Below are 20,602 nucleotides of genomic sequence, written 5' to 3'. Positions count from 1 at the left end.
ATTCTCACTTTATACTTCGAGTCAACTTCCTGAATCAATAAACTATTTGGTTTGTTTATTTATATCGCTTCGAAAAATTTTCTTTTAGTTTTTAAATCACAAGATACGGAAATAAATACGTATCACCACACTTCCAAAATATTGTGTCATGCGCTGCGGTATTAGTTGGAACTTAAAAACCCACTACATTCACCAATTTGCTATTTTTTTCTTTCTTATTGAATGCCCAATTTTCTACAATTTTTGTACTTTTTAATGTTTTCTCTTTAGACTATAGTAATTAAATGTTTTTTTCTGTTGTAATGGAGAAAGAAAGCTGAAATGTATGTTATTTTTTCAATAAAACTGAGTGTTTTTTAAGCCAACATTTCCTTTTTTAAAAAAATCCATTTTTTTTCAAAAAATCAGTTTTCTTTTTGAGCTCTTACTTCTGTAGTTGTTATCGTAGTTGCTACTTCTATGAGTTTAAGTAATTGTGTTATTTAAAGAAATAGTATATAGTGCGAACATGAGGTAAAGTGGAATTTCCAAATCTGGCTAGTTTAAGTTGGAACTCGCTTGATGAATACCATAATATTGAAACAGTGTTCATGAAACTGAAGTAGCCCATGAAGCAAGATTAAAGACTAAGGAATTCGTTTGCTTTTCTTTTTAATGATTAGAACTATGCATACATTAGTGTACTAACAAAGAAAGAACTGTACAAGGAAACAATAGGATTCAAACTAGCATGTTTTAGATCACGTATGTAAATTTTTGGGTACATAGCGAACAAACTGATACTTGAAAATAGAAGTACTTGTAGAGAGAGGGATAAAGATACGATAATTCACACGAATATGCTAAAGAATTGGCGTGTTACATCTTGAGTGGAGAGGTATTGAAAAAAAAAGAAAAAAAAAGAGCTAGAAAAGAAAGTGTGTTTATTCATGAATGAAAACTAATTATATTCCTGAAGAAGCTGCTCGCTGTTTTCGTTGACAAGGTCCCTGAGGCGTGAGCTAACGTTTCAGATACCGGTCTCACAAGTCAATGAGGAGAACGTCTTTTAAACTTCCGACTGGGTACAGAGCAGAACTAAAACTTACTACCGTCAACAACTGACTTACACACGCATTCGAATAAGAACAGCAGCTAGCAAAAGTGTTGTATGAAGCGTGCTGAGATGACTTTGAATTACTTTGAACTACTTATGACTTTGAATTTACTAACTCATCCTTCTTCGTTGGAGTCTGTGCATGAGTTCGCAAGTAATTATAGATGCTTACAATTAATTGAAAACTCAAAACTGTGAAGGAATAACATTAATGTTAATAATAATCGCTTATTTTCTCAAGAATAATTCAGAGATATTCAAAAGTTATTACTTTTAATGTGGAAAAAAAGATGTAGTGTCGATTGTACGAAGTGAATAAAAACAAAGTACGTACTTCCAGAAATGCTTTTGGTGTTCGTACTGTCAGAAGGTGTATAAGGACTTCTTAGTGTTGGTGACAGAGAATCGAAAAAACGAAATAAAAGTGAAAGGAAAACGCGAATGTCATGTAAGTATTTTTGACTTTATTCTTTTTATTTATTTATTTATTACGATGCGTTTTCCACGAAATTTACTGTCCAAATCGTCCAAATCGTACTGTCCAAGTCTTATTGTTACAAGTAATATGTGTATCACCAGAGCTGGATCCAGGATTTTCTGACGGGGGGGGGGGGGGGGCACCAATAACTACAACTACATTTGAATTAAATTTGAATTTTTAAATGCTCTTAGGCATCTATGGTGTGAATGTTGTTTATGGTGAGAAAAGTTTATTAATATTTTCCCTTCAACTATTGTTTTTGCAAAACTTCGCTTTCTTTTAATCCCCAAACGCAAACATGACGGCAGAAAGTTCCGGAAAGTGTTGTTCAGACTTTATTTTCACTACTAGCTTCTCATTTTAAATATAGTATATTTACAAGGAAAGGGGGTGCACATGCAGCAGTGCACCCTCCTAAATCCGGACCTGTGTGTCACTGTTAGGATTTTGTGCGTCACGGTGTCAGGAGGACGTGTGTAATCGTTAGAACACAAGGAGCAATAGATAATGTAGTATACAACATGTTACTTAATACTTTAATTTTTACATATATCATAAATAAATAAATAAATAAACCATTTGTTCTGACGAATAAAAACTATCAATGATATTATTAGTAACGAACGGCATACTATTAATAAAAATTCATTTTTCAAGATTTTCTTAAAATTTCCCGAGACAATAGGGATGGTCAAATCATAATTTTTAAAACATTCGGATCCTAGATAGTAAAATTGGAGAAATTTGGATTTTGGGAGAAATCTGGATTTCGGAGACAACTGCTATTCTATAAACAATTCGCATATAAAATCATAGTTATTCTTCCATATAACTGGGCGAAAGATAATGCAGAACATTACTCGTACTAATAGAGATTAACGAAGAAATTTTAGAATAGTTCAAATGACCAACAGCATCTCAACGTCTCGATGCAGTATAGATTTGCTTTAAATAAAAGTCATTTTTGGAAACTTTAAATAATTAGTAATCGTATCAAAGATTCGTATGTGTCTGATTCTTAACGGATTCCATTTAAAATCTAATTTCAAAGCCTGGAGTATGTTACAGTTTACGACCTACCATCGCATTGAATTTTCTGAAATTCTTGTTACAAGTTCAGCCAAATATATGTCAGTTGATTATACACACTAATAGAAAATGTACATAGTTTTTCTGCATTGTATGCTCTTCTGTATGTTCTGTCTGCTAAGACAGGTTCTTTGCCACACTGTGTTTGTCTTCATGACTCTCTCCCTGTGTTACAAACAGAGTTACTGACCGTCCGGTTTTACTATTTGTTACCCGGTGCTTGGTTCATTAGTCAGACCGGCCACCTTTTGTTTGGTCCTTTTATTTACAAGAATTACGCGTATATTTTCAGCTAAAGATGTGTTGATTAGTTAAATAATTTTCTAATTAAGACGAAACTTTATAGAAATATCTAACAGTGGCCGAAATCCAAATTTAATGAACATTGTGCATCACCATAGTTACTATTCCATCAAGCAACGTTTACATAAAAAATATTAATAGTGGGATGAAACACGTATGGAATAATAACAGCCTGTTGAAATTTTAGTGTAATTCCATGTCTCCATGTCACGAATTTTTGAATTTTTTATATTATTAAAAAAAAAATTAAAAGCCAAACAGATCCTTGACTGTGCAAAACCTACTGTATAAAGAGTTTGAATTTGAAAAATAGTGTTTACCACGAGACGGGATATCTCGTCTCGTTTTCGAGGTAAAAAGTAGGGTCTACATTTTCAACTTCGAGATGTGACGAAATATATCTCGAATCTGGTAGGCAACACTAGTTCACCCAGGTCTTAGATCTGAAACACCGTTTACTGTTCAATGATTCATAGCATAAAAATTATAAGTTGATAAAGTCATTGCACGAACATAATGAAGATATCAACATTTAAAGATAAGCAACTCAATAATACACAATATACTCCAATAGTAAATATAGTTTAAATCAGTGCTATTCAACCGGGGGTAAGCGAATATGTTTCTGGGGGTACGTAATACTTCTTCTGGTGGTCTGCTGGAAATATCTATTGATAATTTACTGCAAATGAAATTCGATAACTTGTCAATTTGTGACTTTTGTATTTATGCTCGAAAAGAATACAATGAAATTAGTGACAATGCTATTTTTCATAATTTCTTCCATTTCCATTAACATATTATTGTGAACAGGGTTTCTCTGCATTAATATCAATAAAAACGAAGTATAGATATTGCTTGAATCCAGACTCAGCTCTGATTCTCGCGCTGTCGAGGATTCGACCAAGAATCGAGGAGTTAGCGTCCCAGAAATAAGCTCAGTCATCTCATTAACAGATTAGTTCTAAACTTACTTTTAGTTTTTGAATTTTTAACATTGTTCTCAGTATACGAATTGCAAGGGAGGATGAGGGGAAAATCCTCCTTAGTGGAACTGGATGTCTCCCATATGTTTTAAAATTCCCATACTAACTTTTTCGGGTGTACACTTATCTCTCTGTAAATAGTCTTTTGATTGGCATATTGATTGTCTTTTTGTCGGGTCTCTATCCCCCTTTTTTAAATCAACAGAACATGTATATTAAGTTTAATAAGTATTACCGATTTGATTTCTTTTAAACAGCTTCAGGAGTACATAATTGGATGGCAAACTGTGTCTAGGGGTACGCAAGAAAAAAAAAAAGGTTGAATAGCACTGGTTTAAATGTTACATCCTTCGTGGATTCTGGTGAAGTAGGAGGACGCTGATAAGTTCTAAATGAAATTAAGAAAATAATCAAAACATAAATTAAAAAAAATAAACGACACAAAACAAGAAAAGCTTCTTGAGAATCGAGAAAGAATTCTTTGCGAATCGAGGCGAGACGAGAGTTCTACAAAATTTACGAAACGATAGAGTAAACTTTCACAAACTGAGTAAAATTTTCCCCTTTTTGTTAAGCAAAAATGAAATATAAAAGTTAACCTTTATTTTACGGCTTGTCAGTACACTGCCAGAATAGTAAATCCGTTCTTTCCCGTGTGGCACTGTACTGACACAGGCGAAAGGTCTACTTTGACCCGTGAGCACACCGGTTGAGAACCAACGTTTTTGGTTCCTTTCACTATGGACTATCTCTTCATACAATAAGGCACATCATTTAAAAAAAAATATGTGTGCTCGCGGGTCAAAGTAAACATTTCGCCTGTGTCAGTACAGTGCCACGCGGGAAAGAACGGATTTACTATTCTGGCAGTGTACTGACAGCCGTAAAATAAAGGTTAAACAAAAAACTTACCTTGTTAGTGTTATTTATTTTAATATTTTATTATATTGATAACACTCAAAAGCTTTATGTTATATTGTAGGATTACCAGAACGAAACATATTTACTTAGTGGCCTATACTAAAAAAAAAAAAAAAAAAAAAAAATATGTGGCGTACATAAAAATATAGATTACATACGTAAATCCTGTACTTTTTGTTCTTAACGTACAACCCTATGTAACATCCTGTAGGAAACGCATAACTGAAAACGTATGTTTTATATGTACTTTTCGTATAAGTGTTCCAAATAAACGTATTTTCCGTACGAAACAAATAATTGCACACAGGCGGTAAAGATCTCACATATAGATGGACGTATATAACATATAGCTGACGTATGTAATATACGGAATTAGATGTCACACATCCTGCAGCGGCATGATGTAACATCTAAGCGGGTAAAAGGCAGTACGTATGTAGCATATAGATAGCGTATGCTGCGTACAGATTTCCAAAATAAACATACAGATTCCGTATATTTATACAATATACCGGTGACCGGATAACGGAATTTTTCAGTGTAATTATTAAGTACTATACAAAATTAACTATAATGTTCTTTCTCAATAATCTCAGTTTGTTGATTCAAGAATTCTTTAAAATAACATACAAGTAGGCCTTCTTTACTCTCTCTGTCTTATTTAATTCACTGATAAACTATTGAAAACTGGAAAAGAGGTGTGGCAGTTCAACGGAAACATAAATAGCTATTTGTTCTCATTCTTATTAACATAATTGTACAGTATAGTTGTGTAAATTGTATTATAGCATATTTTAGTATTACCAAGTAGAAAGAAAAGAACAATACCAAGTCCATTAGCTGAAATTATTGTTGGTGGCAATATCCTTTTTTGTGCTTTAGATAAAAGTAATTGGGAGAGATTTTGAATTGTGATAAGTGTTGGCCAGAAAAAAGAAAGCTGGCAACATTAGTTACAAATGGTTCAATGTAAGTATAGTTCTCCATAGTCGATTTATGGAAATCGAGTTATGAAATTAGGAAGATCACAGTTATGAAGATCATCTCAATAGTTATATACATAACACTTTAATTGTCGCTATCTGACACACCTGCAACCTCCTGGAACCAGACATACCATTAATAAACTATATAAAAATGAAGAAAACGATGGACTTTGAAACATATTCCTTGTTCACAGTGGTGTAGGGAAAGGGGTTGACCCATATCAGGCCGCCATCACTACAGTGATATTCAAAAATTGACTCTGCAATCATGTAGAATGTTGCATTTGAGATCTCCAATGTTAAGATTTTTTTAATGATTTATCACAAAATATAATGGTTGTATAGTAATGCTACACAGATTTCCTCCTCTAAAGCTCTATCTTTAACCCAGGAAAGGCTTTCTAATGTAGTTACAGTCACGTGCCTTCCCAATTAATACGACGACAACTATTAAAAAGAACAATTATGGACATTTATTTGTGTACGAGAATGAGGGACATCCTAACAAAAGTTTTCAGTTTTTTATAGAGTTTGCAACTCTGATTGGCATCCACGAAAGACTTGGCAACATAACGTGAGTCACGATGCTTGATGTTACCCCCTGTTCCCGTATTCTGGCTGGCTCTTTCTTGCACTAGGTTGCCTCAGAGAACAGTCACTTAAACGCCTACCCTTGCGTACAATGTAATCACACTTTTACCGTGACTACTAAATAAGCTTGCTTTATACCTAGCTCCACGCAGCTGGTGAGAGAGGAGAAAATACGGTGAAGCTTCTAAGCTGAGTGCTGAATATGCGAATACACTGGCTGCTACCAACCAAATGGGAGGAATTCGTTGCTAATTGCAGGAAAGAGACTGACTTGTATCTGTCTGTCTGTCAGCCTGTCTCTCTGTCTCTCTCTCTCTCTCTCTCTCTCTCTCTCGAGAGAGAGAGAGAGAGAGAGAGAGAGAGAGAGAGTATTATTTGTAGGGCGTAGGGACTCCGCAGTAGATTTTTGAAGCAATGTACCCACTCAGTCACGCTTATAGATGCAAAAAATATTATGAAGAAAAAAAATCAAATGCTTTCTTGATGCACTTCACAATTTTGGAACTTAATAACATCTGATATACAAACATTTACAAAACCTTTTTGAAAGCATTTAGAAGATAACATTTAGCATATTAATATTTTTGAAACACCGAGCAGTAATGTGTCGCTAAATTTTTTTTGGAAATATTCGCTCGATCGCTTTCAGAAACATAGTGTATATTTCACCTTTATATCCTCAATTACATCCCGGATTTAAGTGAGTATACGCGGATCATAAAAATATTAGGTGAGAATACGTCGTATATTTTTCATTACGTTCCTGGCACCAATTCTATATGAGACGTAGACATATAGTTTAACGGGGCATCCGAACCACATTAACTAGGAAAGTAAGAAAGCGATTTCTATAAAATTCTAATTTCCGATTTTATATTCATAAAACGCCTACTGTGAAAATTTATTTAACTTGAAGATACGAAATTCAGTGTATGAACTCTTTCTTGACTACAAACAAGGTTAAACACGTATAAAAGTAAGGTTCAAGGAAACACATGTTTCAGCGTTTTCGAAAATCCTGATCTTAAATTTGGAAATGGAGGCAACTTTTAAAATATTCAAGTTTAAGATTGTTCCGCGCAAAGAATTGACAGTTCTGGTAGTTATTTTCAGAATTTTATTTATATTTATTTTATTTATATTAATATTTATTTTTTTGATTAACATTTAGGACCCATCTATTCCGTAGGAGACCCGGGTTCGATTTCAGGCGGGAGTTCATGTGGTTCGGATTCCACGTTAATCAGTAGCCCTACGTCTCATATAGCCTCGCTGTTGAACGGGACATTAAACTCACAATCAACTCAAATCAATAGTAATAAACTTGATTCAGTAGTGTACCGCGAAAGTATATATAAAAAAAAAAAAACAGACCAATGTATCTGAATACAATTGTGGGAAAGCAGACTTATTAGGGATGTTCGTGTATCGACTGGAACTGCCTAAAGGACCATAAAAACGTCAACGACTTAGTTATTTTCACCATTTATAGTATAGTACCATTTACAGTGTATTCGATAAATGGGTGCAGCTTAGAAACAACTCGCGAACAGATTATCCGTGCTAGTTCACAAATGAAATTATATATTAAAAAAGCTCAAAACGAAAGCCATTCCCATAAAAAAAAAAAAAAAAAAAAAAAATACTAACGTTACAAAGTAAACGTCAAAACTAGAATATGCTGCTGTGATCTGAAACCCATCACAACAACAATACTGAGACCAACTGGAAAAAGTCCAATCCAAATTTATCAAATACTCAGTATATAAGAGAACTAGAATCTATCCATCTTACGAAAATTATCTTACATTAATAGACAACTTCTGTATCCCTACATTAGAACAAAGGCGAAATATGATAGATCTGTTTTTTCTCGGTAAAATAATACAAAATGAGTTTAACGGTATGGATCAGATATCGACACTAAATTTTTATGTCCCGAAACTCCTGTTGAAAACTCTGACCTATTCTATTGCCAAAAAAGTAAGGACAACGTATTATTGAAGTCATCATTCTGGAGAATATGCTCTTCTTATAACAAATTATGTCGAACACAAAGAAATTGATATCTGTAATATGAAGTGTAATATGTTCAAGCAAATTATGATAAGTTTATTTTGTAATACACAAACACTATAATTGGGCTTTGCCTGCTGTGTTGTTCACAAATAAATAAATAAATAAATAAATAAATATTATTGCGACTCAGATATTGTCGGTTATAACTGAAACTTTTTATAGTTCAGGGGTTAGAATATATGGAATATATATTTGTGCTATGCTATTACTTAGCATCCCTCCAACTGCAAGGACACTGCATAATATATATATTTTTTTTAAAAAAAAAGAAACTTGAAAAACTGGTTCGGAAACATCTCAATTGAGGTAGGGCTTGACCTAAGGCATCACTTACAAGGAAAGAATATTCCCGATCTTATAACAAAGATTTTGATGAGTACGATTAAAAAATAATAATAATAAAAAACTACGATCATTAAGATTGGACAACTAAACGGGAAAAAAAAATTAAATTAACTAGAAAAACAAAAAAGCGAGACAGTGTTTGCTCATTGATGAAAGAAGGCACTTGGAAAAGCAAGTAGTCAATATTGGATGAGTTTAATTGATCAAAGGTTTATTCAGATCTTATTTCACTAACTAGATTACTCCCCAACTGTAAAATGCGTTTTATGTATTCTGAAAACAGATCTAAATAGAGTCTAGCCCTTTCAAAAGGTGTAATTTCAAAGTTTTAGTAGTTAATGGGCATAAACGATGAAGTTATGGCACATTAAAGATTTGCGGAAAGTGAACCCACACAATGGTAAAGTTTTAAGATACAATACATTTAAATAATTTCAAAACTATTTGAGCGATCTACAAGAAATTTTAGTAAAATCACATACACTATAGCGGCTATGGAAAGGTATTGTTACTTATGCTGCAAGTAATGGAGTGTTGCCAACTTGGCATGCCTTTATTATTTTCAAATGGCACTACGTCGTCTTATTAGGTAAATAATATGACAATATAATAATGAAGAAAAATATATGACTAATATGCAGCAGTGTTTCCAACTTCAAGAGCTATTCAAGAAGATGAACTGCTACAGCTATCTAGAAGATGAATCGCTATAGCCACGATCTATACATCGCAAAATACCCAAAAACAAGTAATCGACGAAAGTAGTTCCAAAGAGGTTCCAAAGAGGAGTACTATTACTCCACTAAATTCAAACTCAAGTTTGTTGGTTAATAATTCGAGAGCTAATGATATACATACTATAATATTTCATACGCGTACTGAACTCGTCAAGGTCTGTCACTATGCCAAATTTGGTCAAAAATGGATTAGCATCAACGATTGTATGTCATATGAAATATCCTTTCATTAAGTCCAACCCCAAATTAGGAGCCAAAGGCCTACACTCTACAATATTTCACATATGTACTAAAGCTCGTGAAGTTGCATCATCACTCGAACTTTGGTTAAGATCGAATGAGTTCCATCCATCGCGTTCGACATGCGTATACTGTCTTTGTGATTTTTATTTATTTATTTATTTATTTATTTATTTATTTATTTGAGTTTTCTAAGAAAAAAAAGAAAAGGAAAAAACAAAAGAAAACTCACAAGGACAGTATATTTCGAATGCGATCGATGAAACTCATTAGATCTTGACCGAAGTTCAAGTGATGATAGCGCCGTAACTTAGATTTTTTTTTCTGGAGGGGTAAGCATTAATATTTGGGCCCCTAGAAAAAGTTGGGCTCGCTAAAAAGAAAAATAGACCCATTCATTCCATCTTTCTCTTACTCTCTGTGGGCCCTCCCGCACGGCAAGGTCTGGGGAGCCGCTAGTTACGCTCTTGGGCCCGTTACATACATGACAAATTAATTAAGGAGACAATATTGATAAATCTCAAAGCCATACAAACAAATATTATTTCTAGGGCCCGTAATAGTAGGCTGAAATGGGTTAACAACTCATTTTTGTTTTATTTACCTTTTGTGTGCTGTTTTGTTTATGTAATGTAGCGAACATGTTTCATGCTTCATTTATAAATTTATGAAATGAAATAAAATCAAACAAATTTTTGAGTTTTACGTCCCACAGTTACGCCGGTTAGGCTAAAGGAGACGGCAATTATGAGAAATGAATGAAATGGTGAAATGAAGAAAGTGGGAGGAAACGGGAAAACCCCGAGGAAAGACACGCACACGGTGTTTAACTTGGCGGGAGCAGGGTTTGAACCCGCAACTCCATGCACTAGAGGTGTATAATTTCATGTTCGTATCGTATATGGAGTAAGAAAATTTTGTTTTAAAGTGCCTTCCCCTCGAATGGCGGGTAGCTTCCCTGTGAGGCCAGTTGCCCTCCTTGACCCCACAAGTTACAGCCCTGAGTGATGATGTAACTTCACGAGCTTAGTACATATGTGAAATATAAGTAGTTGTTAAGGAAGAAACTTTCTCTGACACTGTCCTTGAACAAGAACACTCCCACAGGTTCATCTAAGACAGTGGTTCCCAACATTGTATACCTGGCGCACCCTTTTATAAACCCTGTATACTTAACGTTTCTTCCTTGTTGGTCACGCGTGCTTTTTGTCTGGTTACCTCTGCGATTTCAGATGCAGCATTCAATTTCAAAATCTTTAATAATAATAATAATAATAATAATAATAATAATAATAATAATAATAATAATAATAATAATAATAATAATAATAATAATAATAATAATAATAATAATAACATAATCTAAGCCAGTTATATTTATTTCCGGCATAACTTCTGCATACCTTTGTAGTATAGTGTAATTATTTTGCCAGCTTTGTACTTAACGAAAACAGTTCTTACTTAATAGATAACTTTCTGGTATTGAATGTAACACACTCCCGGTTACAACATTCGTAATATTTATAAATAAGAATGCAATTTACTTCTGTCACTATCTTGCGCCCCCTTGTTCACTCCGCAGGTTTGCAACCAAAGAGGAGGGTGTCCTAAATTGTTGTATATCTCTTGAAAGGGAATACAGAGCGTCGGGGAGAAGTGTATACCGAGATTTTAGAATATAATAAATAAAAATATACCTATAATTGAAAATGTCTAAATTTCCTGAATTTTTACCAAGATATTGTGTTCTTCTACGAGTTAACTACAATTATTTGAACATTTTACTATGAAAGAATTGAATATGGTACAGAAATGAAAGTTTTGATAAATTGAAATGTCATCAAATTAACCCTTAACACACCAAACGGGGTCCTCTAAGGATCCCATAGGCTGATATTTAGTGATACTGCTGCAACTATAAGAACCAATTTATTCTCGATTTTTTATGTGCCCTGCATCCTTTTGGGATATCTGCTACAAAATTAGATCAATGATACGTTCGTTAAAAAATTGAAAAAAAAAGTTGGGAAATTAAAATAATATCTGGGATCTCTAGAAGACCCCAGCTTAGTAAACAACGTTGACGATTTAGAGTTGGTGCGTTAAGGGTTAAATAAATATCAGAAATTAGGTAAATATAAATCACTGAATGTTTTCTAAAAATAATCTTAGAAAATAAATTAATAAGGGTGTTGTCAAGGATTTAAATAGCATGAAGATTTTATCACATAATGCGTACAGTTAAACCTAAGCTAAGCACTCATTTCCAAATTTGTCTTAATACAAATGAGACTTAAAAAGGAACATGGCCTTGTAAAGACTAAATTCCTCTCAAGTGCTGTTAGCTAGTTAAAAGTTACTTATTACGGTCTGCTGACTTTAGTTAACTCAGTGAAGATCTTATGAAACAAAAAATGCGGAACGAACTTACAGTAGATGTTGAGTTTGCTAATTTATCATTTTGTCCCGCTAATTTGTTAAAAAAAAAAAAAGTAAAAATAAAAAATTGTAATAAAGGTATTCGTAAGCTTATTTGGTCTGCTATCTATTTCTCACTAGTCGCAAGCTCTTGCGAGCAAGCACTCATGTACGTAATTAAACCTTATATAACCTTTGTATAACTATTATGTACTAAGGCTGTTACACGATTTTATTTCGTATCCAGGATAAAGTTAAAATATTCATTGTTTGATCTCCATTTACTTTGCACGAGGCTAAGTTCTGTAATGATTAATTTAATTCTGAAAACTTTAGTCACTATTTGTTGTTTAAAATTATTTACAAGTAGTAAGTGCGTAAAAAGAAAACCTATGTGTGTGTCGCCGTTAGTTCAAAAAACAAACAAACAGTAATCTGCTAGTTAACCGTGTATTTTGTTCCATATACAGATCATAAATAAATCACAGTTTCTTTCAGCAGAACAAAAACTATCATTTATTGTTGACATCGAATGAAATACTTCTTTTTACCATCATTTATTTTCGAAAACTACTCATGAAAATTTATCCTCAGGCAAGTTATATTGTTTAGCTCGATGAAATCTATCGATAAGTACAAGGCTCAATCATTTACTACGATTGGTAGTTTCGTAGTAAAATGCCCATCTCATATAGCCTCGCTGCTGAAAGGGACTTAAACTCAAAATCAACTCAACTCGTAGTAAAATGCTTCCCTGAATAAAATGTTCTCCGTTAAACGCCATTAACATTGTAGAATTTTATGTTTCTGTTGTTCGTGTTGTTGATTGTCACTGGCGCAAATGCCGGGGGGAATGAGAAAGACATGTTTCCTCCAACCTTGGAATTGGGGGGAACTGTCCCCCAATAATCCGATTTGAAATGTTTTTTGGGGTGAAATGTGATGATTTGTGTCCGACTGCCACAAAGGAAAGTGAGATGAAATTGATGTCTCTGCATTTACATCCCCTGATATACAACAGGTTCACCTCAGAAATTAGATTTATCTACCGTAATATGAGTCTCATCTTCTCCCCCTCCCCACAATAAATCTCAAATTTGTCCGCTTCCCAATGTTGAAGACAACTCTGCTTCCCTGATCCTCCACAGTATTGTTTTTTTCAACTTCATAAGTATTTTGAACATCGCTTAAAAAAAAATATATATGGGAATGGTCTTACCCCCCCCCCCCTTCAATGCTGAAGACAGATTTGCGCCACTGTTGATTGTTACTTTTAATTGAATCTCACATACCGTAAGACGAGGTTACTTTGCAGATCAGGAAATACTTTGCACAAACTTTGAAAAGAGTTGCACAGTCCTCTGTTGGTGAAACCATGAACTGTAAAGAGAAAGTTTCAACTACCACCGTAAGATAGAACATCTAACTGTATTTTGACTATAATATTGGCGGTTAACTTCTGTTCTAATTACCCGGAGAGTTTTTGTTGTTTTAGAGATATGGAAAGCAGCCACTGTTAAGGCCGACACAATTTGAAAGATATCATGTACAAGAATTTGTAATATGCCATTACAGTCTAATGATATTATGTTCTTAACAGGAGGGTGCCCGAAATTTTTTGCACCGACTGTACTTGATGTTTAACAAAAAATTTCTGGCTGTTCATATAATTCGTAATATTGTTCATTATTCTATTTCAAATTAACATGGAAAAACTGTAAAAAATTTCATTGGGAATCAATATCTTTATTTATATTTTAAATTAGTTATAAGTCTTGTATGTGGATGTGTAGATGGATTATTACAATTCCTACGGTGTCAGTGCTATCCGAAAATATAGATCCACTATTGGACGGAACTTTCCAGATCAAATAACCAATCTAAAATTCGACAGAATTTTCAGGACCACCCTTCACCTCTCTTTTAGATACCTAGGTCCTTCTAAAAACTAGTTTAATCCAGATTTTACCAAATTTTATTCGTTTCAAAGCCCCACCGCCAAAATGCTTAGTTTTGATTGGATGATAAACCCACGCTACGATATTAGGGCGCAATTATTCCATTCCATGCCTGAAATTGTGGTCGACGACATTAGTTTTTTTTGCTTCGTAAATGGACTGATTCCTGCAGTGGTAAACATCAAAATTAAGGTAACATTTGGGATTTTATTAACACCTAAAATCGTTGGAAGTCTCTAGGAGCCAAAACACTATTAAATTTTTCGAACAATACTGGTTTAAAAAACTGAGAATAGTAAGTGCAAGATCGTGACGCCATGATTGCATCCACCGATGGCTATGGACAGGATCCCGAAGTATTGTGATTTCTGTTTTTCTTCCTAAATCCGGTTCTGAAGATCAGTGTTTCCCTTGATATCTCTACCTCCCAATTTTCCTACTAATTGAGGGTTACAAGACCTGTCCATTATAGATTTGTTTATGTAGTTAGCGAGTGATTTCTTTTTTTCTTTATTACATACATGGCGGTATTTAATTTCTTTGTAGTTAAGATAGGTAGAATAATGCACGTGTAAATTTACAGTAGGGGCTCCTATCTGACTCCCAAATTGGGAGTACGGCTTCCAGCGGGATGAGTTGAACATTTAGTTTGTTTCCGGGTTCCTGCCCCTTCAGGGCAGGGGTCCTATTGTTAGCTAATACTTCGATACGTCCCCTCGGGGGCATTGATTAAACACTTAAGAATGTGATTCAGTGAATACAAGGGCCAGTTGGCCCTGTCCCTTTCTTTCCTTTTCCTTTCGAGCCGATTTAAAATGGTAAAATATGAATGTTTTCTGTGTATATTTATTAGTATAACATGTATTAATGATAGTGATGATTGGTGTGTATTGGCATGATGTGTCTTGTAGTTTGAGTAGTATGTGTATATTTGTAATGTAGTATCAGTGGTAGTGGTAGTTAAGTGATGAAAGAGTGTGTGAGATAATTAAATGTGGACAGTGTAGTATTTACTATGCGATAAATTTTTTATTATTCCGTCATTAAGTGAACTCATACACAATATTTAATAGTGAACTTAATATAGTATAATAATTCCGTGTACAAGGTCACATTCAGTTGTTCAAGGGTTGATTATATCGTCGCTAGCCCTAGTGTCAAAAGTCAGTACTAACCGCCATTCTTCTGTCGAGATGCTTAGTGATTTAGTTTTCATGAAATTGACCTTTCTTTCCGAAATAAAACCTAGAAGGTATAATTCACAGCCCATATGAATGTACAGTTAGGTCAAGTGACCCAAAATTAATATATTCTGAAAATTTCAACACCCTGCCTAGTCTAGAAATCGAAATACTTAAATAAATAAACAATACGTAAATTTTTAACAGAAGTCGGGCGATATGATGCTAGTTCTTCGCTTTGAAATTATAATAAATGTCCATTTTTTCTTCGTGGCTGCAGAAGCTCATTGTTGCTGCAGAATTTTATAAACATTAAATATTATCGCGGATAATTCTATTTTCAGTGAACATACGTAGGATTTTTTTTTCTCGTTCTTAATAAAGCTACCAGGTATTACATAGTATTGTGTGTGTGTGAAAGAGTCTTGAGTTCGAGTGAGGTTGTCGTGCGGTGATCGGAATGGGAAATGTTTGTAGTGACTATAGATTTTAAAGTATTATGATGAAATGTGTAAATAGGCTGGGCGTAGATAGAGGAAACAGGGTGTTTGTAGAATATAGCGTCGTGGCAAATGAATATTAATGTGAATATGAATATAAAGTATATGAATATTGTAGTAAATGAATATAGAAGATAGAACGCCCATATAGTTAAATATATATATAGTAGCCCAGTGAATATTTCGCCGCGTGTTGATATATATAGATATTGAATAGATACGTGTAGCTACAAACATCTCAAGTTCTGACCCCTGCACCATGATATCACGCGGACCGGAGGGCAATATATAGTCGGACTATGGTAATACTTTGTAGTTTAATGTGTTATAGTAATAATCAACCATAGTAATACCATCTGATAGAAGGGGTAGCATCATATAATCGTTGACTAGACATATTGAATAATAAATTATGAAAAGACAATAGTAGCTATAGAACGGGGCTGTAGTGAATTATATTTTCTGGTCGGTTTTTTAAAATAGAATATCCTGCTCCGTGAGATTTTTTTTCTTTCCTTCACGTTACCTACTCGGGCTAGCTTACAATGTTCATGGAGGCGACAGCTCTGATAGGGTTACAGAATCAAAACAATTAATTATTGAAATTTATTAGCGTACCCGGATGTCGACCCCTAGTCCCTTTAAGTATTTTCATTTCTTTTCTTAGTTTAATTAGACGAGGGAAATTAACGACATCCCAGACTGTGGCGTGTCTGCGCAGGGTAGCTATCGGTGAGGTTTGGCAATAGAAATCACCGATCCAAAATTCAGTTTATTTAATTTTTTTTATTTTGGCAAATCACTAATTAGGGATATCTTAGCTATTACTCTAGTTTCATTACTGTCCTTGAACCTTCTTAGTTCTTCTGAGGGGTCGAATATTTTTTTTCCTTACTTAGAGATTTCAAAATTGGGGACGCAGTTACCTGGTCCCTTTCCCCCTCTCCTTTTATCCTGCTGGTCTGGGCCGGATACGGGGATCGGATTTCAATCTTACAAGCAAACTCTTGTGGGATTGGGATCTGATGGACACAGAACTTGCATCCTTGGCAGCAGGGCGCCCCTTGAGTCTACGTATTTGAGTAGACCACCCTTTTGGCATGTTAAGAATATTTTGGCTATGAATTTTGTTGAGAGCGAAATTCGACTTCTATCTTTGTAGCGTTAGTTATTTCTCACTTAAGTCTTTGGCGCCCCTATTCTTCGTCTTCCTTCTTCTCTATCTCTCTCTCTGTCTTCATTTCTTCAAGTTTTTTTTTAATTTCAACCTTCCCCCCCCCCCCGATTTTGAACTTGTCACTTACGATTTATTTAACGTACAACTCTGATCTGAAATTACCAGCTGAGACGTTGCAAGACACGATTCATGGATAAAGTAGATAGTGATTGGGTCCTCCATCACATTTTGACCTATCGCCGAAATGAACAAAGACTTCGTAGGTGACGACACTTCGATTACGTTCTTTCACCGTCGTTCGTCTTAAGTTTTTTTTTTTGTAATCCGTTGGTCACTTTCCTTTCTGTTTTGGTTTTCGATTACCTCGTAGTTGATCTGGGCCCAGAAATTGTATTTTAGGTTATCTAGTTATATCTTTAGAAATGCTCTGTGTTACGTGCCTGCCTCACAAAGTTTTTTTTTTCTTCATGATTTAAACACGAATTGAATATATAAAAGTGAAAAAATTTATAGATGCGCGGTATCAGGTAGAAAAGCGATTTTCTTTTTCATATGTAATGTCGGAAGTCATTTGTTTTGGGACAATGTTTGCAACCTTGTAAAAAATTTTATTATTGGGGTGATTAATTTAAATGTGTGCGCATTTATTGAATTTAAATATATATATATAGAGACAGAAGTGAATACGTCAAAATGTATATGTACTTAATATGTGAATATGATTTTAAAGTAAAAGTATGATATTAAATGTATTATGAGTATATGTAAGAGCGCTCGTGTCTGTCCCCCCTAAACGTGTATTGGTTGCTATAGTTTACCAGTGAGTCCTCCGACGAATTTAAGAATGTAGATTTTGTTAAGAATACCGCCGTGCACTTAAGTAATTTTCCTTTTCTTCTGAATAAATGTAATTGATAACCTCTGTAATTATGTAATGGCATGTATTGGAAAGTAACGGCAGGTCTAAACGTAACCCACATCATAACGAATATTATCCCTGAACTACTAACCTAAAACCATTGTGGAAAGTGTACCTTGAATCCGTCTCACCTTCATATGTATCCTGTGACTTGACCAGTTTTTTTTATCCTCAATTTGAACCATCATACTCCGTACACCTGTGGAAGATCATTTTTTTTAAAATCCGAACCATGTATAAATATATACGAAAGTGATCCTAAGGAAAGGCCTCATGACGTGTCCCAGTGTTGCATAAATAACTTAAAACTATTCAATTAATAAGTTTGGAAATGGACCGTCTAAGAGGAGAAACATCCTCTAGCGATAGTGATTTTTCGAAATCCCTGGATGGGTATAAAGCGTCGCAGTGTGCGATTGCAGATATAAACTGTTAAAAGTTATAAACCAAGTATAGACGACGAATGGTTTTGTAAACCAATAGATATATATATACATATAGAGATATATATAAATGACCACAAACTAAGTTAAACGGAGCGAAATGTTTTGGACACTATGAGTAGTGCGTGATCTGTGATTTGAACGCTCAAAATCATTAATATTTTATTACCCGATGTGAGGTAGAGACTCATATAAGTTCTAATACACCAAAAGGTTTTTTTTCTTTCCTCTTTGTCCAATTTTTTTTAAAGTGAAATAAGTGTCTTATTTGCGTATGTCGCAAATCATAATTTCGTTTTAGCATGCCTAAGATATGATACATGTAATTAATTTTTTTTCCATTTGTCAATATGATTGAATATATAAAAATTTACTAAAATATAACACTATGTACTCTATTAATATATAACCAAGAACTTGTGCTTTTAAGATTTTCCTTGTAATTATTTTTTCTTTTTTTTTCACTATGAATGTAATAAACTATTTGTACCCTTGTAGTTAGTTGGTTTGCTTTAAACATATATACACTGTCCTGAGTGAGTGAGTGTGTGAATGCATGATAGATTTAATTGAAGTAATTTGTGTGATATCATTTGTTGTATTAACATCTATAATATGTGTGTCATGTTTTAATATATGTGTTAAGGTAAATAACCTAGGTCATGAAGGACCGCTACTAATGGTTTAAATCGGCTCGAGGAGTGAAGCAAAGATAGCAGGATAAGCCTAAATACAACATCTTTCTTCTAGGAAGTCGAACCTTTTATTGATACGATACATAAATTTATATTGAGTTAATAAGTTTGTTTTTTTTTTCCTCTTGGCTAATTCATATGTGTGGTCGATCCTAGAGAACAGAGTTCAGATGCTGGATGGTTATCAATCACCGGTTGGAATAACAGTACAAAGAATGATTTCACTTTTCTCATTTCCAGGTCTAGGTCTGGGCAACCCCACGATCGTGGTGCCTGGAGCTAGGTCTGGGTGGTATGAGGGAACATGTGTCTATTCCGAAGCATTCCAAAATTGATTAGTTGTTAATAACATTTAGAATGATTCATCTTTCAACGACTTTCCCGACCTTTTACTATATTTCCGGAATTATCCAGTAATCTGTTTCTCATTAAAATACCCTATTTCTTTTCTTTCTTCTTTACCTACCTCCTTCTTCTATCCTTCTACTTTCTTCTCTTTCTTTCCTATTTCTGAATGAAAGAAAACGGAGTCATGACAGAGTAGTCGCTATTTGCACGGTCAATAAGTTGTTTCGATGAGTTTTCTTCGGGAGTCCGATATGGAGTAATTAACGATAACAAGAAAGTTTATTGAAATTTACTGTATTGAAGAATAATCATGATTTCGATTAGTAGATGATGTTTCGTAAATCGTTCTCGTTAAAGAAAGTTAATTTTTTAGCGACTCCTCTACAGTACTTTGCATAATTTTCTTCGTTTACCACTATATATATATTTTTTTCGTTTTCTTTCAAATTTCTGTCAAAGTTAAGTCAGTTTAACAGAATACTGCTGTGTATAATGAAAGCAATAGTTAAAATTGAAGTGTGAAACGTTTTACAGTAATAATAATAATAATAATAATAATAATAATAATAATAATAATAATAATAATAATAATAATAATAAAACCTGGGAGAAGGCGGTTTCAGCCTCTAATCGGGGTTACTTTGCACCTGTCCAAATTAACCCCTTAGATACGAAATTACTACTGTTGATACCTCCTGTCTTCTAATTTTAGGTAATTTTTTTTTTTAGGTGGATGCCGGAATGAATTTCTTGTTGGAAAATAAATTGACAACATTCGGGGATCCAGAAAATTAGTTTGAGAGAAACTTCACTCAGAAAAGCCTTTTTTTTTAAAAAAAAAAAAAGAAATCACTAAATTATTGGGGGGCTTGAAGTTTATACGCATAGAAATGACATAAGATTAAAAAAAAATCATGCAATTTGGGGGTAGACTTCAGCCTAAAAGCCTCAAACTATGTAAATCCTCCACTGATCACGGCTGGGATGATAGTCTTGGACATAAAGAGCAACCAAGCAAATCAGTTCACGGGGATTTTTTTCTCTTCCTGAGTTGGCATGTTTGTGGGTCATATGCTAAACTATTAGAATGTGGTTACAGTGCCGGTACC

The 20,602-nt window shown here is 34.1% G+C and overlaps 1 protein-coding gene across 1 annotated transcript in view; it reads left to right on the top strand.

The window, feature by feature from the left end:
• Positions 1-1,077: 1,077 nt before the first annotated feature.
• The window catches only part of LOC145686464 (high-affinity choline transporter 1-like), a 192,704-nt gene continuing 173,179 nt past the window's right edge, over positions 1,078-20,602 (top strand). Inside the window, exon 1 of the mRNA XM_081759800.1 lies at positions 1,078-1,544. The gene's annotated coding sequence lies outside the window, so the exon portion shown is untranslated. The remainder of the gene's footprint in view (positions 1,545-20,602) is intronic.

The sequence above is a fragment of the Thermobia domestica genome, chromosome 5, assembly GCF_964235325.1.
Source record: "Thermobia domestica chromosome 5, izTheDome1.hap1.1, whole genome shotgun sequence".
In the NCBI taxonomy this organism is placed as follows: Eukaryota; Metazoa; Arthropoda; class Insecta; order Zygentoma; family Lepismatidae; genus Thermobia; species Thermobia domestica.
This window is presented reverse-complemented; position numbering and strand designations above follow the sequence as displayed.